Source organism: Lissotriton vulgaris, chromosome 5, assembly GCF_964263255.1.
Source record: "Lissotriton vulgaris chromosome 5, aLisVul1.2, whole genome shotgun sequence".
NCBI classification, from domain to species: domain Eukaryota; kingdom Metazoa; phylum Chordata; class Amphibia; order Caudata; family Salamandridae; genus Lissotriton; species Lissotriton vulgaris.
The window spans coordinates 1,794,784,834-1,794,808,523 of record NC_141693.1 but is presented as its reverse complement, the minus strand read 5'-3'; the positions used below and the strand labels follow the sequence as shown (position 1 = coordinate 1,794,808,523).

Below are 23,690 nucleotides of genomic sequence, written 5' to 3'. Positions count from 1 at the left end.
CTTTTCTTGCCACAGGAGGAACAAGGCTTGAAAAGGGCTTTTTTCTTCTCAATTTCCGACATCCTGGAAGGTAGTAACAATCCTGAAGAGAATCTGGAAGATTCTGAAGAAAATCCTTTAGAAAATCCTGAAGTAATCCTTTTGAAGAGTAGAAGTTGAGCAGAGCTCAAAGGAGACTCCCTAGCACAACGTGCGGTAGAAAATCTGAGGCTCTGAGGTTCCTTCAGGAAGGTTCTAAGTGGTGAGGCACTTCTGATTGGCTGAGGCCAAAGTTTGGTCTCTTTTACACAAAGAGGGTGATATGCTACAAAAGGGAATGAGGCCTAGGCCTTTTTTCCATTGTCTTTTGTACCTACAGCTATGGTATTTTTGTTACCGAGACTCCCATTCCGACGACGGGGAATGATACAAAGCATGGGAATCTATGAAAGTTCCAATACTGGGGTAAGAGGGGCGTGGGTTATAAAACAACAGACAACGGAAAGGTGAAATGTAAATGTAAATGTTTTGTACTTGTATAGCGCACAGCTACTCCCGGCGCTTGTACTCATAACGCTAAGGAACCCTTCCTGGCTTTTCCCTGTGAAATGTCCACTCCTGGGCATCCCCAAGGTGAAGCCAGGCATCACAGCGCTGTTGGGGCCGTTGTGGAGATTAAGCAAGCTAGTGCCCAGAGTTGCAGCGCGGGACCCCAAGATTAGAATAGGCACCGAGGGGAGAAATCAGGTCCGAGGAATTTAGAGCTCAAGACCCGGCGGAGGCGGGAATTGATCCCTGGTCCCGGGCCAGACCTCTGCATCAGGGTCTGCCGCTCTAACAGAAACAACAGAGAGCGGGAGGGGTGGGAGGGAGAAACAACAGTGGAATGAGTAAGTAGTGAAAGCAACACCAGGGAGGGAGACGGACTGAAGACACATGCACTGTATAAAACTGCATGTTAAAAAGTGAAAAGATTACCTGCAGGAGTTTGTGGCGAGTGGAAGGACACTGGCCACAGACAGGATGCTGTACTTTGTCCATGTTCCACAGGAGGGACACACATGAAGCCCCAGGAGGAAGCCGGAGGCAAGGCAGAGAAGGCACTGACCAATAAGAAGCAAGGTAACAAGAGTGACATTAAAGCCAATCAATGGTAAGCAATGGGCCAGCTCTTAGCCCGTTTTAAGTTGTTTTTTAACAAGATTTTGTAAACACAGCACGAGGGCTGTGCAGGCGAAATCTAAAATCTAAAGACTAAATCAACATGTTTATGAGGTCTACGACCTTCAGTAATACATTTTTTTTAAATGCCACAAACACAAATATCTCAAATGTGTATTATCAAGAAACTTAACTTTCAATTACGGGAGATAGATGCCACAGTATGCCATGTAGTCTAGGAGGGACGACAGCAGAGGCCACAGCATAACAAGGTGGTTCACATATACCACCGGATAGTAAATTAATGCTGATTACGAGATGGCAATGCTGAAAGAAGTTTCTAACGTTCCACGGTAATGCTTTTATCCTGATATTGGCAGATTGCCAAGAGGATCTCTGGGAGGGAGAAAACAGTGAATTGTATATTTGCCAGTATGATCAATGGTCAAAACAATTGTTGTATAGATGTGGAGAAGGGATATCGTGCTGACGTCACAGGATGAGACAATACAGCTGTCAGTAGACGTTGTCATCATCACACACATGTGCTAGAGCATAACAGATGGAAGATACTGCATCTGAACAGAAAACACATTCAATGACCATTGAGTTTTTGGGAGAAAAAAACATGAACCATCATGGTTGCAATCATGCGGTGTATGTATTGTTTAGTGATACACTCTGGCTCTAAAGAATCTCCGAAATAATTGTACAAAGAATGCCCCTGGTTGGAATCCCTGCTACGGAGAGCCCTGTCTATGTTCTGCTTAGCACACTCCAGAGCGAGTGTCATGGCACGCAAACAGATCGCGCGAAAGAGGCCAGCGTAGGCGTGAACAAATCGGATATAATTATCCTATTAGCGGATACAGACGACTCACAGTCCCAATCAATTAGTGCAATTAAAGATCACAGTAAAATGATCAACCGCAACATCAGTGTGGCTCGAGATGAACCACGAGTGCTAGTAACATCTTTTAGGAACATTTACTCCTCGCTGATTGTTTTTTTGTGCAAGCAGTCTCCGCAGGTTTACTGCACCGGGCAACTCAAATACGAGGCACCCATCCACGGACAACCAGTCCTCTGTTTACTCCTAGCCGTCCAAGCAGTCTCCGCAGGTTTACTGCACCGGGTATCCCAAAATACAAGGCACCCATCCACGGACAACCAGTCCTCTGTTTACTCCTATTTGTCCAAGCAGTCTCCGCAGGTTTACTAAACCGGGCATCCCAAAATACAAGGCACCCATCCACGGACAACCAGTCCTCTGTTTACTCCTGGATGTCCAAGCAGTCTCCGCAGGTTTACTAAACCGGGCATCCCAAAATACGAGGCACCCATCCACGGACAGCCAGTCCTCAGTTTACTCCTGGCCTTTCAAGCAGTCTCCAGAGATTTACTGCACTGGGCATCCCATATACAAGGCACCCATCAACAGACAACCAGTCCTCTGTTTGCTCCAGAAGCTCACCTAGAAGTCACCCATCAGCACAAAACTGGTATTCAGTTTACTCCTTGCTGCCTGAATTGTCCAAGCAGTGGCGGCTACTTTACTGCTCCGAGCAGCTCAAATTCAAGGTGCCCATCAACAGACAACCAGTCCTCTGCTTGCTCCAGAAAGCTCATCTAGAAGTCACCCATCAGCACAAAACTGGTATTCAGTTTACTCCTTGCTGCCTGAATTGTCCAAGCAGTGGCGGCTACTTTACTGCTCCGAGCAGCTCAAATTCAAGGTGCCCATCAACAGACAACCAGTCCTCTGCTTGCTCCAGAAAGCTCATCTAGAAGTCACCCATCAGCACACAACTGGTATTCCATTTACTCCTTGCTGCATGAATTGTCCAAGCAGTGATGGCTACTTTACTGCTCAAATTCAAGGTGCCCATCAACAGACAACCAATCCTCTGTTTACTCCTAGCCGTCCAATCAGTTTCTGCAGGCTTACTGCTCCGGGCAACTCAAATACAAGGCACCCATCAACAGACAACCAGTTCTCTGTTTACTACTGGCCGTCCAAGCAGTCTCTGCAGATTTACTGCTCCGGACAACTCAAATACAAGGCATCCATCCACAGACAACTAGTCGTCTGTTTACTCCTAGCAGTCTCCGAAGGTTTACTGCTCCGGGCAACTCAAATACAAGGCACCCATCAACAGACAACCAGTCCTCTGTTTACTCCTGGCTGTCCAAGCAGTCTCCGCAGGTTTACTGCTCTTGGTAACTCAAATACAAGGCACCCATCAACAGACAACCAGTCTGTTCACTCCTGGCTGTCGAAGCAGTCGCCGCAGGTTTGCTGCTCCGGGCAACTCAAATACAAGTCACCCATCAAAAGACAACCAGTCCGCGGTTTACTCCTAGCCGTCCAAGCAGTCTCCGCAGGTTTACTGCACCGGGTATCCTAAATACAAGGCACCCATCAACAGACAACCAGTCCTCTGTTTGCTCCAGAAAGCTCACCTAGAAGTTACCCATCAGCACAAAACTGGTATTTAGTTTATTCCTTGCTGCCTGAAATGTCCAAGCAGTGACGGCTACTTTACTGCTCCGAGCAGCTCAAATACAAGGCGCCCATCAACAGACAACCAGTCCTCTGTTTACTCCTAGCCGTCCAAGCAGTTTCCAGGGGTTTACTGCTCCAGGCAACTCAAATACAAGGCACCTATCAACAGACAACCAGTCCTCTGTTTACTCCTAGCTGTCCAAGCAGTCTCCGCAGGTTTAATGCTCCGGTCATCTCAAATACAAGGCACCTATCAACAGACAACCAGTCCTCTCTTTACTCGTAGCTGCCCAAGCAGTCTCCACAGGTTTACTGCTCCGTGCAACTTCAATAGAAGGCACCCATCAACAAACAACTGATTTATTTTATTCTTTCTACTCCTCACTACTTGATGTATCCTAGCAGTCTTGTTAGCTTTTTTGCTCCAAAAAGCTCATCTAGAAGTCACCCATCAGCACACAACTGGTATCCAGTTTACTCCTTGCTGCATGAATTGTCCAAGCAGTGACGGCTACTTTACTGCTCCGAGCAGCTCAAATACAAGGTGCCCATCAACAGACAACCGCTCTGCTGGCAGTGGCATACTAACAATGCATAGTGCATCGTTGCAAGTCAGCCAGTATTTTGCCTTGTGATCCATACCCTATTTGGGCATGGAACAAAAGAGCTGGACACAAAGAGGTGCACACTACCTATCTCCTTTAAATGCATAAGCAGAATATGGCTGTGCGCAACAGCTTTCACAGTAGACACTGGGGGAGTGGAGGCCTGCAAGAGATAGTACACTTCCAACCATGCTTTCACAATGCATAAGCCCTGAACCTATGCTTATTTCAACAATGGTTAACACATCTTCTGAATAAAAGCAGTCAACTGCCTTTAGGAAAGGTCACAGTGATCTACCTTGACTTGCCATTTGCCGAACATTATGTGTACAAATGCTGAGCACTTCATTCCTTAGAATCGAAGACCTCACCTACTACTGGAAGTATTTCTTGTGTGCCACCTTCCCACCTTCCCACCCACTAACTTAAACATATTTCAATGCTACAACAAATTAGCTGCATTACCTGTTGTCTGTTGGGCTTGGGTCTGTTGAGTACAGAATTACATTAGAAGTACTATATGACAACTTTGACAATATCCTACAGCACTTATTAAAATATCTCATACCCCCATATTTCAGACTCAATTTGAGAAGCCATGGAGAAGGCACGGGACGCTGGGTTCTGTTCTACTACGGCTATGCAAACTGGGGCAAGGACAGTCTTTCCATACTTCATTCTCAGTATAGTGACAGGCGAGCAGACATAGACTTTTCAGGGAGGTAGTTTTGGAAAGGAGGACTCAGAATCCAATAGTCAACCAACAGGCACAATACTATATTATCAAGCCCAGTATTTATCGTATGTATAAAAGAAATTAATGTAATCATACAACCAAACAATGCTAGACAGGCAATTAGGATAATTAAAACCCTGTTGGCAATCACCGAGCGGACCACCCTATGGTACCCTAACCCAGCTAACGGAGGTCCACAGCATCTGTAATCTCTGGCATCTCCTTTGGCAAGAGATACTAGTTAGGCACATTTGCAGTTCACTCAATCACCCACAAGGCGTATATGCACCCACCAGTTCTGTTCACTCGTCACCTCTTGGTGGTTAGAAATCTTACTTGTTCCATAGAGTTCAACAGCTTTGTCTCTCCTACGCATAAACATTCTCTGAATAGGTGTGCTTTGGTCTGGGGCGTGTGCAGGATAGATGTGTGCAGTCGTTACACTCCTGTGGCCATGGCTGTTGAGAAAAGTAAAGTAAAGTAAATATTTTATTTGCATAATTAAAATCATTGCAATTTGTACAGACAATAGTTGCAATTAAAATAAAAAACTGTGAGCGCATAAAAGAAGGGGGAGATAATTTTGGGGATTAAAGTTCATTCTTTGGATAATACATTTTTAATTCCTAACATAAATTTTACAAAGCGAGTGGCCATCTGAAGTGAGTCACCCCTTATACACAGTTCTTATGCTTCATGACATGTCCTAATGTTGAAAGAAAGCCAAATCGGACGAAGCCAGAAGACTCGTGAGCAATCAAAGGTCTACAAATGCACAGGATGTGAATTAGATTTTCTTCCTCTAGATTGTAAAAACGGCATTTTGTAGAAAATTCCTTTTTTTGATCCTTGTCCATACTTGTACGCCGTTAGTGGAATTAGGCCAAATCGAAACCGCATTAATTGGTGCTTGATGTGTGGTTTCATTGATGAGAGGTAGAGCGGTAATGTTTTGGGAGCATAGAGTTTAGAGGCCCAACTGCAGTGAAAGAGCTTTAATACTAATTGGGCATCATTTTGTAAGACAGAATTTTTGCTTGTTTAGTCAAGAGTGTTGATGTCATCTCTATGGGTAGCGAAGCTGACCATACATCTTGGGATTTTTTTGCGAGTCCTAGCAATATGACAAATATTTGTTCCAAGATGTATCCGGATTGCTAAGTAATGACCATATGGTGCTTTTTAAAGTATGGGGGCGCGCTAGTTTTGGCTTTAGACTGTAAGCAATAAACCTTGCACTCATGACCCAGTATTGGGAGGACAATAGAAAATTCCATTCGGATTTGAGCATGAGAGGTCGAGTTTGGTAGTAGAAACACTCTCTGCGAAAACAGGCTGACTGAGCTCTATCTAGCCAGCAGGACATTTTGTCTTTGTAGGTTATTATAGCACAGAAAGCTATTGTCGGCAGAAGTTTTGCGCCTATCAGTCTTATTAGTGGGGCGAGATCAGGAGAGTGGAGGGCGCTCTTTGTTCTAATGAAAGCTCCCTCCAAACTTCGGGCGACACTCTGCATTGCGGTAATGTGCGCGGTCGGTCTCCCCTTATGGTCTCTCCAAACACCCAAATATTTGTGTACAGAGACTGATTCCAGTGCCTTACCCTCGATAAACCAAGTGCTCTTTCTTGTTTTCAAAGATGAAACTGTCATCACTTTCGTTTTGGCGATGTTAATCTCCAGTATGTTGATGTTACAGTACTGCACGAGGGAGTTGAATATTCTTTGCAGGCCCACCTGGGTCTGATCGAGTAAGATGGTATCGTCAGCATATTTCAAGGTTTGGATCTTTATTAGTTCGATTCGCGGGGGGAAAGCTCGACATCTGGCTAGCCATTTAGAGAGGTCTGCTAGATACAGATTGAAAAGTAGGGGTGCGAGGATACCTCCTTGTTTTAGGCCACTATTGGTGAAGATTTTGTCGATTGATGTCCATCTCGAGGTGACTCTTATTTTCACCCAGGTATCTGTATGTAGCGCAATGAGAGCTTTCAATAAGGGCTGAGGGATGCCCTATTTTGCCAATTTTTCCCACAATTTGGGGCGAATCACACTGTCGAAAGCCTTTCGAAAGTCAATGAAGCCCGGTATAATGATTTGCCTTTCGTGGCTTGTGTCGATTCGATCATATGAGATAGGCAGATTAAATTGTCTTCAATATGACAGCCCTTTTGGAAACCAGTTTGTGTAGAGGGAATTAAATTGCAATTTTTGACCCAGGTTGTCAGCTCTGATAAAAGGACACTCGCATACGCCTTTCCGTCTACGTCAAGGAGGGCTATCATCCGATAGTTGTCGGGGTTGGAGCGAGAGCCTTTTTTAAGGATGGGACAAGCAACGATCCTCGCCAGGAAGATGGGATTGGTCCGTCTAGTATTTTTGTTTCGAAAAGAGGAGCCAACAGGTTGGCCCATTTCTGAGCTGAGGCTTTGTATACTTGGGTGGGAATGCCATTTGGTCCCGGGGCACCCCCTGAGCGCATTTTCTTTATTATGAGTGCAACTTGATTTGGGGTTATCTTGGTTGCTGAGATGTCTGGGACGTGACCTTGCTTGGAGCTTGATGACCTTGAATATTTGAGCGCGAAAATGTCTGCAGCAGCTCATCTTTAGCAGTTGTAGCCTTCCAAAGCCACGTTCAGACAGGACACTGGTATAGCAAGGGTGACCTCTGGGTTCATCTCAACCTGGTGGATGACCTTAACAGTTGGGGTGTCCAGGGCCAATCAGTGAACCCACTTTCAACATTGACAGAACAATCTGACATCAGTAACAGCACCAGTCTCTCAGTCACTGGTACTGCTGATCACACTTGACACTTAATTACTGCAGAAGTATTGATGCGGTTCACAACTAGAACTGTTTATGGAGACCAATGGACCTCTTCCAGACATGGGTTACTCCACCTTAGCTCCCTTATAATTGTTATCCCCAGCTATTTCCCACGCTGTACACATGTTTCGTTTCTTCTCCTGGATAGTCTATCCTCCTGCAGGGCAAGGCACACTTCTTTTCTCTCAGATGGCAGGCAGGCTCCTACGATCTAGAAAGACCACCAACTCCTCCAGCAGACAGTGCAGACTTCTGGTGGTGTTCCTTTACCACAGGGAGACTGGCTGCAGACACCAGGCCTGGTCACCCTTCCTTACTTGATCATAAAGAACTTGGAAGTGGAACAAAGTGGGGTGGTTTGGATCCCATTTTTATATATAGATTCCAAGCGGGCACTTTTTAAAGTTTCAGAACTGGTTTGCATTGGTTATCTTTCAAATAACATTTTCAGGCTACTTTTCAGATGCAGCCTTTATGCTAAGTGATGGCCCTCAGAGCAGGTGGCAAGGATGCTGGCTCCGAACAGGAGTATCCAAAAACAAGGGCACAATGCAGTGTGGCATCACTGCATCTGGCTGTCTCCAGCCTTCCTGAAGCAATAATCGGGGACAGACAAAAGGGCAGGCCCTGCCTCGACCTTCTTCCACACTTTTAACAACAGACACTTTAGTCCTACCCGTTAAACATTCCATCTACCAAAGGGCAGTACTCAGGAAGAACTAACCAGCAGCCATTTGCTAACAAAGTCATCCTTACATGTCTAAGGAAAACTCTATATTATTCTCCTTCACTTTAGTGTCTGGGTCTCCACGCACCAGCCACAGGAATGCAGTCAATATTCTTCTAGTGTCCCAGGAAGCTGTATCCATCCTTCATCTTGTATGATGCAAAACAAAGGGGCTGTTTGATGAAATCTCGATGACAAACATATCATGGGGACAAAATATAGTGGCAAAAAGTATCAAGGACCAAAATATTGGTAAGATAAATGCTACAGTTAACTATGGATTTACTATTTTTAACTCATCTACATACCTTGATGATAATCATATATCATTTTAATTATACGTTACATACATAAACACCAAGGTAAATAGATGTGGAGTTGAATATAGTAAACCTGTGCTGACCTATATAAACCTAGTTTTGCGATATTTTGGTCTTCAATTGTTGCCACTATATTTTAACCCAACAATATTCTGTTGTCGATATGCTAGTGGAATACCAATCAAAAGCCCATCCAAAATGGATCACACTGATTCCAGTACTCACAGTCTCGCCACACACAGAGTCCTATTACCATACATGTGCTACACAGCCACTGCACATACAGAGACATAAAAGGCACACATAATGTCACTCAGCGATTTGGTGATCACATAACAGATGCCTAGTCACACGACGGCTTAACAGAAACTTATTACACTACAGCCACTGCTTTATGTAACTTATACAGGTTATAGACAGTAGTCTTATACCCGTTATGAGGGCAAACTTTATGCCCCCTCCAGGCCACAGAAAAGGTTCTAGACCTTGCATTACCAGGGACAGGTCAAAGCCTGTGCACACACTAGATTAGCATGATGCCAGGATGAAATAAAAGGTCACAATACCAGTTTCACCAGCAGCCAAGCACTCTGGGTATGGGTACACGCCTGTTTGACATGCAGAGAATATTCAAATGCCTAGAGATATCCTTTTTAATTGTCCAGAGACTGGAACATGGTGCTTTCTTACTTGATGAAATGTATAGGAATGAATCAACTATGTTATAGAGGAAAGAAGCATAAAACCATGAAACAGTGAAGAGGGATTTTGAATTAACTAATGTATCGGTATGGTAAGGTATTTGCCTTGCATCCCGAGGCTTGCATCCCGAGTCACTCCAGAACTGCTGATTTGCTAGAACTGACTAGCTTCTAGTTTTGAGTTATTCAGTGCAGCAGGACACCGTTCTCTATCCCTAAGGCATACATTAGAGCTGACATGATGGTTCAATTATTTCTTGACATAAACCAAAGAGGGTGTTCTTACACGGGTGACCACTCTCGCCTACTTCTTTGACTCTTTACGTTGAATAAACATTGCAGAATTACTTTGGAAGTATTCCAGGTATAATATTACACGCATCATTTCATTCAACTAAAATCCAACAACACCAACAAATGCAACAAAATAAAATTCTAACAGGTAAATAATTCCTTTAGAGTTCAAAGACGTATTTACACTCGAGTTATGGCTAAAGATATGCAAATCAGAATTCAAACATGCGTTCCTCTTCGTTATTGACTGTGAAAATGATGTCAACATGACTGCAGTGTTTAAAGTGCCGCGCATCTTTATGCGCGTCTGGTAACATTTCCAGTTCAATTCTCTTGGAAAACAGAAAGGAGTAATAACACATATATTGAGATAGATGGGGCGTTATTGTGGATGACTTTGAAGACTAAGGCAAGAACCATGTACAGGGGTGGTTTTTGGGAGAGAGACGACTAGACTCGTATCGGGGGCCGATGGTGGGCAGGGACAGAGCACATTATGTAATTTACAAGAAGAACGAGTGATAAAGGAGAACCCGACAGCAGGAGGATGCATCACATTGAGTGTGCAAGTTGCAGGAAGCACCAGCTGCTATTTAGACGAGACAACGTTGACAATGGATGTTGGAAAACTGTTGGGCAGAACAAGGGATCCGTTATTTCACTTTACTTTCAAATGAATCTCGGGGGGCTGGGTAGAGAGGGCGTGTGGGAGACACGATAGAACTGATATGTGTGACGCCATAACGTGTATTCAGACAGAGGGATACAAAGGCAGACGCAAATGCTGTTAGCACAGAAACCACAGGTGGCGGAGGAGGTATGTACACCAGAGTGCTCATATCTGCATAACCTCCACAGATAGGCCATAAACTGCTGCCTACAACCCACCATTGCCCACCTACTTTCAGTATTCACACTGGAGAAGAACAAAGTGCATTTGCAGAGGAGGCTCCTAGTACTCCAAGGTAGAGTTCTCCACTACACTGCACATGGAGAACTGGAGCCTTCTAGACAACTCACGGAATTCCCATAAGTATGCCTAGAACCCTGCACCTGATGCACCTTTCCAGGCATATTTTGGGGAATATTTCAGGATCCCCAAAAATGTGAATGTACTTTGGCTTAGATCTACACCTTCACCCTTACTTTCTCATCTTTCATTGTGGAAAGGGCCTACTATCTTTTAAGGACTATATAGCGCCCGCCCCCTCACCTTTTGTGCACCCGTGGCCTGCATGCGCAAGTGTATTTTTATTCTTCTCTTCACTTAAGGCAAAAACTCTATGGCACCATCGTCGCTTACCATTAATGACCAACGTGTTAAATGTGCCCTCTGAATCAGCAACAGTGACAAGCACGACTCAAGCAATCTGGCCCATAGAAGTTACACCTGTTAGGTGCAGGAACTGAATTCTGGCAGTAGAGGTCAGTGCACCGCTATCTCTATAAGGAAGCTTTTTTAAGTAGGTCACTAAAATAAGCCCACTTTGATCCTGAAGCTCATCTGTCAGAAAGTGGCATCGGGAAAGAACTCTGTAATGAAGACCATGATTTCGGGAAAGTAGAGCGAATACTGGGCGTAAATGCCCCTGTTGGCTGCACACAGATCAGACAGCACTTTCAGTTGTGGCACCGTATGAGAAGTCTTTGGAACTGGTGTTAAGGGTTAGCAAAAGGGTAAATTGTTCAAGAAAATTCTACAAATTCGCAAAATCAGCAGTGATTTGTTCAATTTACAGCCAAAAGAAGCAACACACAACATCAACATGCACCAAGTGTATTTACTTTTACAATTTCTGAGTGTATAGAATGCAAGCTAATCACAATATTTATGTTTTCTATTCTCCTCACGATTATCACACTTTTGTGCAGCATAAAAATAATAGTAGTAATGCATTATTTTTTTTATATGACTGCACCTCTGCATCACTTACGTCAAAGGAATTTCTAACATACACTCCAGCGGAACTAAATGTACCTACTGTCAGAATGAGGGAAGGCTGGTCCGATTCAAACTCCTGACCAGCAGATAACTATTTGCTTCAACACCAAGTGTTCGGCCCACTGAGCCATCCTACCATCTACCTTCAGGGTCTTTGTTTACAAGCCTGATGCCAGAGCTCGTGTCCTGTACACCTCACATCAGGCTCATTAAACATGTATATAATCCGCAGTGCAGGTACCCGCCTGCCACACTTGTTAAAATGAATGGTAGGCAGCACAAGGCCTTTTGAGCTATAGAAGGCTTAAAGAGTGGTCCGCACTGGGGAAACGTGAGCCTTGGGTGCAAAAATGTATTGTTTAATTGTACATAATCAGAAAACTCGAGTTTACATGTGAAATCTGTTCCTAATGATAAAGAGAGAAGGTTCTTGGGCGAACAATACCTTAGAAAGCTGGCGAACTTTCGCAAACGGGCGAGTTTGGGTATTTACAAATGTTTATAAAGCACATTCCCATCCTCAATAGACATGGCGATTTATTCCTGAAGAGGATAGGAGAAAACCTTAACTACAAGTAAAATTGGGGAGAGCAGGTACCCATAATTTGCTAGTTCCACTGAGGTGACTGCTCTAATGCTACTGTGCACTTTCGCTCTGCTGAGAGTAAAACATAGAAAGGAATTCTGTAGATATAGAAAATCTGCAGAAAAAAATATAGTGTTGACAAGTGTATCTACCTACAAAACGCACAAGTTACTACTTGTATAACGATATAGCTGTAGAGACATTAGTTAGTGATAGATTCCTTACCTTAGACTATCCCCAGGCGTCAGACTGGATCCGGAAAGTTTTGCTAGCAGTACCCCTGCACGTCAGTAGGTGGAGTCCTGCGGCTCCGCGTCCGTCGCAAGCGTCGTAAGCGCCAACATGACGTCACAGGGACTACTTAGGCGCCACCCATGCACGCTGACTTCAGTTCTGTACACGACTTTCCGCGCCAGGAACGCAGAGCTAAGCAAGAAACTGACCACTGGTGCCAAGAAACTAGGGTCCTGAAAAGGGGATGACCTTAACCCATGTAATCAGTTCGCAGAACGGAAAGGATGGGTGGGGCGGTAAGGAATCTATCACTAACTAATGTCTCTTACAGATATATCGTTACACAAGTAGTAACTTGTGCATCTGAAAGAGACACGTTAGTGATAGATTCCTTACCTTAGAATAGATACCCCAGCAATACCAACCCCAGTGGTGGGTCTGCAAACAAAATTACACCAGGAAGTCGAGGAGAACAGAATGGCCAAAGAAGCCGTCTCTCCGGACCTGACTGTCAAGGCAGTAATGCTTGGTAAACGTGTGCAACAAGGCCCACATAGCTGCCTGACAAATGTCCTGCAAGGGAACTCCGCGTCTCAAGGCAGTAGTGGCTCTAGTTGCCCTTGTCGAATTGGCACGCAGCCCCACAGGAGGCTCTTTTTTAGCCAACGAGTAGCAGGCCTTAATGCAGAGAACAACCTGCCGAGAGATAGTCCGTTTGTGCACGGCCAACCTTTTTTGGCGCCTACGCAGCCAACAAAGAGGTTTTCATCCACCCAGAACGGTTGTGTGCAGCTCAGGTAGGAGAGCGCACGTTTTGGGTCCAGATGTTGGAGCCTCTCTTCCTCTCTGGAAGGAGGCGTAAAGAAGGTGTGCAAAGTGATGGTCTGCCCGATGTGGAAGGGCATGACAACCTTTGCCAAGAAAGAAGGACGGGTCCTCAGAACCACCTTGTCTATATGAACAGAAAGGAAAGTCGGTATAGAAGAAAGAGCCTGGAGCTCACTCACTTTTCTGGCAGAGGTGATAGCAACTAGCAAAGCAATCTTTAAGGTGAGAAGACACAAAGGACAGTTATGAAGGGGCTTAAAGGGAGCGCACATCAGAAACGTCAAGACAAGATTCAAGTCTCATTGAGGCATTATGAATGGCACGGGAGGGAATGTGTGCGTAATGCCTTTCTGAAAACGGTTAACACCCGGGGACTTAAAAAGACAAGGCTGATCAGGAAGCCGAGAATGACATCACAGACTTCAGGAGGAAGATCGAAAGCTGTCAACTGTCGCTGCTCAATCTCCACGTATGGAGGTGGAGGTTGGACAGGTTTGGGTGGAGGACCGTTCCCTGCTGCTGTGACAGAAGATCCTCCTGAAGAGGCAGCCGGATCGGGGGATCGATCTCCATGCTGAGTAGCTCGGGATTCCAATATATTCGTGCTCAATCTGGAGCCACAAGGATGACTGTGGCCTGGTTGCGCTGAATCTTCTTCAGCACTCTGGGCAGAAGTGGTATAGGCGGAAAGGCGTACAACAAACCGCAGCTCCCCTCGCGACCAAAAGTGTCGCAGAGCGAGTGGCGCTATGGAAATTCCAACGTACAGAACCGATGACATTGCACGTTCTCTTCGGTGGCAAATAGATCTAACCTAGGCTCTCCCCACTGCTGAAAGAGATCTTGTGCCATGACCGAGTTCAGACACCATTCGTGATCCATCAAGCACCGACGGCTGAGTTCGTCCACCTTGGTGTTCAGAGAACCTGGCAGGTGTTGAACCACCAAGGTGTTGCCTTGATGTTTTAGCCGGATGTCTGCAGTTACAACGCATACTTTTACAACGCATACCTTTACAATGAATTTTTTACAACGCAACATCCATTACAACACATTCCATTACAACGCATGCCATTACAATGAATTTTTAAAAACTACCTTTACAACGCATTCCATTACAATGCATACTACATTTACAACGCATACCATTACAACGCATACCATTACATTGCATGTATGGTAAGGTAAGTATTGGATAGTGTAGGGGTAAAAATTACTATTCTAACTCCAGGGGGGTGCAACAGTAGGGTACGTGTTGGATAGTGTGAGGGTAAAAATTACTATTCTAACTCCAGGGGGTGCAACAGTAGGGTAAGTGTTGGATAGTGTAGGGGTAAAAATTACTATTCTAACTCCAGGAGGTGCAACAGTAGGGTAAGTGTTGGATAGTGTACGGGTAAAAATTACTATTCTAACTCTAGGGGGTGCAACAGAAGGGTAAGTGTTGGATAGTGTAAGGGTACTATGCGTTGTGATGGTATGTGTTGTAATGGTATGCGTTGTAAAGACTGTGTTGTAATGACATGCGTTGTAGTGGTATGTGTTGTAGTGTCATGCGTTTTAATGGTTGCGTTGTAATGGCATGCGTTGTAATGGATCTTGCGTTGTAAAAGTTTTGTTGTAATGGTAGTGCGTTGTAAAAGTTGCATTGTAAAGTTTGTTTCCCGTTTCAGCCATGTCCAGAGGCGCAGAGCCTCCCGACATAGGGTCCACGACCCCGGCCCTGTTTGTTGCAATACCACATGGCGGTGGTGTTGTCCATGAACACCTGCACCACACTTCCCCGGCAGAGGGAAGGAATGCCTTCAGTGCCAGTCGGATTGCCCGAAGCTCCAAAAGGTTGATATGGAGTCAGGACTCCGCTGGAGACCAGAGGCCTCTGATCTCCGTCTCTCCCAAGTGGTCACCCCATCCCAGGAGGGACTAGTCCAGCACCACTGTGTGCTCTGGTTGGGGAAGGGAGAGGGATCTGCCATTGACCCAATCGCAATTCGTGAGCCACCACGGCAATTGTCGTGCAGTGCCCTCCGAGATCTGGACGTGATCGGACAGGTTGCCCCGGTGCTGTGCCCACCGGAACTTCAGGTCCCACTGCAATGCCCGCATATGCCACCTGGCATGTGGTACTAGTAGGATGCAGGAGGCCATCAGGCCTAGGAGCCGGAGGCTCATCCTGACTGAAATCCGGGATAGAGGCTGAAAGATCCGAATCATAGCCTGAATATCCCGACTCGCTGCTCGGGATTATAAACCCGAAATTGCGTCGAATCCAGAACCGCTCCGATGAAGGGGAGCTTCCGAGAAGGACTCAGGTGAGACTTCGGCATTTTGAGGGAGAACCCCAACAAATGCAGGAGGTCAGCTGTAGTCTGGAGGTGGGTGACAACTGCCTGGGTTGAGCCCGCCTTCAACAACCAGTCATCGAGGTAGGGGAAGACTGACACCCCTGACCGACGCAGATGAGCTGCGACCACCACCATCACTTTTGTGAACACCCGAGGGGCACTGGAAAGGCCGAAGGGGAGCAAGTCGGTGGGCCGGCAGGACGGGGATGTGAAAATATGCGTCCTGGAAGTCCAATGCTACCATCAAGTCTCCAGGGTCTAGGGCAGCCAGGACCTGAGCCAGCTTGAATTTCGCCTTCCGGAGGACGTGATTGACGTTTCGAAGGCCCAAAATGGGACGCAGGCCCCCCTTGTCTTTCTGGGGGACTAGAAAGTATTGGGAATAACAACCACTCCCTACTTCCGATCCAGGAACGCACTCGATGGCCCCCTTGGCCAAGAGGGCAGTGACTTCTTGCTGGAGAAGCACCAAGTAATCCCCCGACATGCGGTGGCACTGAGGTGGCATGGCTGGAGGGAAGGACTGAAAGGGAAGGGAATAACCCCCGCGGATGATCTGCAACGCCCACTTGTCTGGTGTAATATCGCACCAGTGGGGGAAGGTGGTGTCGGATCCTGCTCCACAAAGCTCGGATTAGGAAGGTTTGGAGGTAGAAGCAGCAGGGGCGGAAGTGGACTGACCCCCACGCTGATTCCCAGCTCCGCCGTGTCCGCGCTAAGGCTTGCTGAAGGAATGTGTCTGAGCTCCCCTACCGTGTTCATGAAAGGAACGACAACCAGGAGTGGCCGGGCTCTTTGTAGACAGATGCAAGGACTTGGCCGTGGCCCGCGAGTCCTTAAAACGCTCCAGTGCACTGTCGGCCTTATCGCCAAACAGGTGAGTGCCATCAAAAGGCATGTCCATGAGCGAACTCTGGAAATCGGGCGAGAACCTAGTAGAATGCAACCAGGCGTGGCGACGCAGCGCCACAGTTGTAGAAAATGCCCTGCCCAACAAGTCAGTGGCGTCCAAACCACACCGAATGGCGAACTTAGCTGCATCCTTACCCTCAGCAACTGCTTGGGAAAGAACAGCCTGAACTTCTTCAGGACACTGAGGCAAGACCTGAGCCACGGTATCCCACACTGCATAGGAATAGCAGCCTAATAGGCAGGCATTGTTCATTGACCGCAGCCCCAAGCTGGCCAAGGAGAACAACTGCTTACCAAACTGTTCCAGCTTCTTAGAGTCCTTATCCGGCGGAGCCGTGGGAAAAGCACTCAGCAACGTTGAGGCTTGGATACCCAGACTCTCAGGCGTCGGATGGGTGGTATGGAAGGCAGGGTCCCTAGGCACCGGGTGGTGACGCCTGGCAACATTCTTACCTACAGGGGCCCCTGTGGCCGGCCGCGACCAAGTACCGAACAGGACGTCGGTGAGAGCATCATTGAAGGGAAGCAGCGGCTCCGACGAAGTAGACGCCATCTGGAGCACCTCAGTGAGGAGGTTAGTCTTGAGGGCCACCATAGGAAAGTCTAGGTTGAGGCCCTCAAGAGCCCGACGGAGCACCATTGTGTAGGAAGCGCCCTCCTCCATTGTGGGCGGAGGAGAAGCAATCCCCCGGTCAGAAGAGACATTGAGGTCGCCTGCGTCCCCCAGATAGTCTACCCAAACCTGCTCTGAATCACACTGCCAGGCAAGAGGGTCCTCGGACCCCTCCCAATCATCCTCCACCTCCGTTGCCGGAGGAGCTGGCAGCGGTGGCCGGGCCGGAGGAGGGACGAACGGCGTTGGACACCGGCCTGGGCCGACCGGCGCCGTCTCCCAATGCGGATCCCAGGCAGGAATGAAATGGTCCTGGAACCGGGGCAAGGGTGGAACGAACGGCACCCACTGTGGCGCCGTCGGCGGAGCCGAGCGTGGCGCTGGGGCCGGAGCTGGTAGTGCCGGACCGTGTGGTGCCGGGGCCAGAGCCAACAGCATAGGATCCTGTGGCACTGAAGCTGGATCCGTCGGCGGGCCAACAGGCTCTGGACACGGGACCATGGGGCCCGAAAGTGTACAGGTGGGAGCCTGAAGCCTGAAAAGTGTGTCCAACAACTTGCTGGATGACACCCAGTTCGGTTTCCGTAAATACCATGGAACGGAAACCGCTCTCATCAAAGCAGCGGATGATATTAGAATCATCCGCGACCAAGGAGGAACAGCATTGCTGGTACTCCTAGATCTCTCGGCAGCCTTCGACACGGTCGACCACAAGATCTTGGTCGACCGTGTCGAAAAGATGGGTATTCAGCTCACTGCGAGAGACCTACTTGCTTCCTTCTTGGCCAACAGAACCCAGGCGGTCACATTAGGACCATTCCAATCGGCCAATCTGTCGTTACCGTGTGGGGTTCCTCAAGGCTCATCCCTAAGTCCGACACTATTTAATATTTATGTGTCGGACCTTGCTAGTGTCATCAAAGCACACGGGATGAGCCTAACCTCATACGCAGACGACACACAACTGGTGTTGGCCATAAAGGGAGATGGGCAAGAGGTGGCAGCACGGTTCCAAAATGGAATGATTGCTATTGGTGAGTGGATGGCAAGAAATTGCCTGAAGCTCAATTACGATAAAACGGAGGTGGTTATCTTTGGCACCCTCTCGCCAGCCTGGTCTGCAGCCTGGTGGCCATCGGCTTTCGGCACCCCACCTTGCCCCACCTCTAAGGTTAGAAACCTGGGAGTCACATTTGATGACCAGCTTAATTTTATGGCACATGCAAACAAGGTTGCAGCCACTGCCCATTTCAAACTCAGAATGATAAGAAAAATCCTCCCTTTTCTACCAGATACGGCCGCCAAGACTTTGGTTACTTCTCTGGTCTTAACATCATTAGACTACTGCAATGGACTCTTTCTTAATGCTCAAAACAGAGTCACTAAAAAGCTGCAGACTGTTCAGAACGCGGCTGCACGCTTGCTGTCAAAAAAACCGAAATTCGAGCCCATTTCAGATACCTTGAAGACCTACCATTGGCTGACCATCCAAAACAGGACAAAGTTCAAATCACTGTGCACAGTCTACAAAATACTGCAGGATCAAGGACCTCGCTTCCTTAAAGATCAACTAATACTTTACAACCCGGTCAGAAAACTCCGATCCACATCACTTAACCAACTAGTGGTCCCACGCAGCAGAACAGTCTCCTGGGGCGACCGCCGCTTCCTAGTTGCGGCTCCTAAAATCTGGAACACTCTGCCACACTACATAAAAACAAGCCCCTCACTCTTTCAGTTCCGGAAAAGACTGAAGACGTGGCTATTCAACCAGTAAATATAGCATACGAGTCCACATACACTTCAGCCTGGGGAGGGACATTACTGCAGTCTAGCGCCGAGACGCCCACGGGTAATTGTTCGCGCTCTATAAATGTCAGTAAATAAATAAATAAATAAATAAATAAATAAAAGGCGGTCCATGGTGGCAAGAAACTCTTGCACCTGTTCAGGAGTCACCGACGGACTCGGGAAAGGTTGGTAGATCGCGGGACTCCCAGGCTCCAGGGGAGCCGCAGGGGCAGAACCCCTGTCCCCCTCGTCCGCATCTGAGCACCGACGGGGGGACGTCAGAGAGCGAACACACTTCTTTGACTTCTTTTCGCATACCGGAATCAGAGGGTGAAGACTTGGAGCCCAAGGAGCGACGATTGCGGCCCCACAAGCGGTCCCGGGCACGGTCCCTGGACTCGGAGCGGCGTCTGGACCTCCAGTAGCTTTCTGCGCTGCTCTCTCAAGGCCTTCGGACCATAACCCGACAGTCCCGGGAGTCATGGTCGGTCTCCAGGCAGTAGAGGCAAACATCATGGGGGTCCGCCACCGACATATTGCGACGGCAGGCCACACAGGACTTAAAGCCAGGCATCCCTACGTGCACCGGGAGAAAAAAGGGGAGACAAAAGTTTCGCCAGCGACGGACGCGGAGACGCAGGACGCCACCTACTGATGCGCAGGGGCACTGCTAGCAAACTTTCCGGATCCAGTCTGCCGCCTGGGGATATTCTAAGGTAAGGAATCTATCAATAACGTGTCTCTTTCAGATACACATTTTATATATTCCGGTATGGTAGTTCTCAGACTGAATGCTTCCAGTGACAGAAAGCAAGTTCTGCTCCAGTGTAAGTACTGTATATAGTCAGACTGGAAAAGGCAGTCAGTGGTCTAGCTTCATCGCATGCTTGACCCAATTATGGGAGGAGTCAAAAGCCTGACAGGGAGGTTCACATAGGGCAGTAGATAGCCAATCACAGCTGAGACCTGCTGTGATGGTAGTAGAACATTTCAAATAGAACATAATACTGGGGTAGTCATAATGAGGCCCTAGGTCTCTGAGAAGCTTGTTCCTTCCGATAGCTATAGGGACCAACATCCTGGAGCCAGAATGTGCTTAACCCGTTGACCCAAAAGTAGGCCTGGAAAATAAAATGCAAAATTCCACAGGAGAAATGCAGGACTACGTCTCGGAACAGCCCAATGTAGCATGCATAGGGTTTAAAACAAAATTCTGTATTGCCCACTGACAGCCATTGAAGAGAGCGCAGGGCTGGCATGCAGGAACATTTTGAAGCCTTTGCAGTTGCACTGGGAATGCAGCTGCCAAGGGAAATACCACAACAGTAATGTTAGAGGAAAACACCCTTGATAAGACCAAAGAAAGTACATGTTGGTTCATGTGGTGGAAATGCTCTCAATTGGTAGAAGGACATCATTATGGCTTATTGAGGGTGGACATTTCCCCACGGCTTGTACCCAGAGAGACACATGCCACAAGGCTGCCAGTGTCCCTACAAACATGAGCACTGACTTCAGGTTCATTTTTACAAAGTGAGGGCACATCACATCCAACAATGTATCATCAGCACAGAAGATGCAGATCTTCCCCTCTCATGTTAGGTTGGACTGACTTTGAACGGTTGCTTAGTTACACAAGTTGATGTTAAAAAATGTATTAAGAGTCATCAAGGGAACCATATGGAAATTAGAAAGCACTACTCACAAGCCCGAGTCCCGCGGGTAGTCACAGGTCTTTTGAACATCATTCAGCATGTGTTAATAAGCATGAGCTGATCAGTTTAATCATGTGTATAAAACAGAAGAAATAAAGGGAGGGTAATTACACAAAGAGGAAGAAATTCGACCAAATATATTAAAAAATTATATTTCACTTTTAATTGGTATAACAAGTTAAAATCAACAGAATTATGCAGAAGACTAAAACAATATAACACTACAACACATTGCAAACTAATTCATAAAATTGTCACATAAAAAAGAATACATCTCAAACTATACCATAATAAACAATATTTAAAAATTACAAAGAAAAAGTGGCCATTAATATTCGACGCGCGTTTCGGCGTTCAAAGCAACGCCTTCTTCAGGAGCCACAAGAATAACCTAAAAAGACACCTAATAACAAAAATATAAAGAAATGTACATTAACAATAATGTCTCTTTATACATATATAATAAAGCAATACAATCTATACAATAATTTCTTCCATCTAAAAGCATACTAATGCAGTGAGACCTCCCTACATATTCTAGGCAATATATCATTTGCAAAATAGGTTAATACATTAAAAATAGAAACCTCTTAGTGTTCCTAATAAAAGATCACATGGTCTAACATAGGTATCTTTTCCTATCTCTCGGGCCTAGGACCTATACCCAAGATGACCAGTATCACAATAATAAGCTAATGGTAAATGCTTACTAAAAAGTACATTGTGCGGATCTAGAAAACTCCAGGAAGCCAATGTATTTGCCAAATACTTTTATTAGGAACACTAAGAGGTTTCTATTTTTAATGTATTTACTTAGTTATAACTGTTTCTTCAGTTTCTCCCTTTTACAAGATAGGGAGTTATTGCAACTGCTCAGATTCATGTATCCAATTGTCTAACCTATTTTGCAAATGATATATTGCCTAGAATATGTAGGGAGGTCTCACTGCATTAGTATGCTTTTAGATGGAAGAAATTATTGTATAGATTGTATTGCTTTATTATGTATGTATAAAGAGACATTATTGTTAATGTACATTTCTTTATATTTTTGTTATTAGGTGTCTTTTTAGGTTATTCTTGTGGCTCCTGAAGAAGGCGTTGCTTTGAACGCCGAAACGCGCATCGAATATTAATGGCCACTTTTTCTTTGTAATTTTTAAATATTGTTTATTATGGTATAGTTTGAGATGTATTCTTTTTTATGTGACAATTTTATGAATTGGTTTGCAATGTGTTGTAGTGTTATATTGTTTTAGTCTTCTGCATAATTCTGTTGATTTTAACTTGTTATACCAATTAAAAGTGAAATATAATTTTTTAATATATTTGGTCGAATTTCTTCCTCTTTGTGTAATTACCCTCCCTTTATTTCTTCTGTTTTATACACATGATTGCATTTTCCCTGAGGTACAAAAGTATCAGATTTTATCAGGGGGTCCTTGCTACTTACATTGCTGATCAGTTTAATCACCATTTTCTCAATTCCTGCCTAAGGGCGTCTACAGATAAAGATATTGTTGACAATGGTGTTGAAGACAGATCAGGTAATATCAGTGCCCCTCAAGAAGCCCAGAAGTTAAGTGAATACTGACTCGATGGAGCTAAGCCAAACCCGAATGAGATTTAAAGTACTGCCAAAATTCAATTTCCCACAGTCACAGAGTCCCTCTGGACCGCTGCCCTCAATGTAGCAAGACCTGTTTCTACTGATTCCATCGAACTTGATATCCAAAACTTCTTCAACTGAATCTCCTTAACCGCTTATACCATTGTCCCCCGGAAGAAGACCACTAGCAGAAGACCCGCCAAGCAAAACAGCTGGTTCATCCCGGAACTATTGACCCTCAAGCACCACTGTAAGAAACTGGAGAGAAACTGGCACTCCAACAAGACCCCTGCCAACCTCGGCTCCTTCAGGACCACCCTCAACAGCTACCACCACGAGCTTAGAGAAACCAAGAAGGAAGTCCTCACCACCAGCATTAAGGCGAGTGCCAACCACACCAAGGATCTTATCTGCATCGTCCAAGAATTCTACGGCCCTTGCGTCACTGAGAACAAGATTTGCCCATCCCAAGCCCTCTGTGACTCTCTATCAGACTACTCCACCTCACATCCTGTCTATTCTATCTCCGGCGCTACTTAATAGTCTCACAGATCTTTTCAACATAACTTTATATCTGGAGACTGTTCCTATCAAATGGAAATCAGCAAGGGTTAAACCTATTCTAAAAACACAATGGGAGATCCTAAAGAATTCAGTAAGTATCGGCCAATATCCCTGCCACCATATTTTGGGAAGGTAATTGAATCCCTGGTCAACAATCAACTAACAGCATATCTAGAAAGCCATCAACTGCTTGACTCTTCAGAGTAAGGCTTTAGAGCTGGCTTCAGCATTGAAACGGCCGTGGTAGAGGTAGCTGACAATATAAGGCTCTCTTTAGATGATGGGCAGTCAGCAACGCTGGTCCTATTGGATTTATCGGCTGCCTTCGACACCATCTCTCACGCAATCATAATACAGAGGCCAGAAGAGATTGGAGTAGGAGGCAAAGTCCTTAACTGGTTGAGAAACTTCCTAACAGGACGAACCAACATTGTACAGCAAGAATCCCTAGTCTCCCGTAGTTCAATGGCTGACAAAGGGAACCCTCAGGGATCAGCTCTTAGCCCCATTCTGTTTAACGTCCATGTAGCACCACTGGCAAGAGTAATCAGATCGTATGGTTTTGACATAATCTCGTATGCAGACGATACTCAGTTGATAATTACCCTCGGACCCAACCCTGGCGATACAAGAACCAGATTTAAAAGCTGTATGATTCATATAACCAACTGGATGCAAAATTATTACCTACAG

The 23,690-nt window shown here is 46.1% G+C and overlaps 1 long non-coding RNA gene across 1 annotated transcript in view; it reads right to left on the bottom strand.

Annotated features, from left to right (window-relative positions):
• Positions 1–965: 965 nt before the first annotated feature.
• The window catches only part of LOC147717196 (uncharacterized), a 278,162-nt gene continuing 255,437 nt past the window's right edge, over positions 966–23,690 (bottom strand). The window contains exons 3-4 of the long non-coding RNA XR_015295802.1: positions 5,324–5,445; positions 966–1,082 (exon numbers count right to left, since the gene is read on the bottom strand). This is a non-coding gene — a long non-coding RNA (uncharacterized LOC147717196). The remainder of the gene's footprint in view (positions 1,083–5,323; positions 5,446–23,690) is intronic.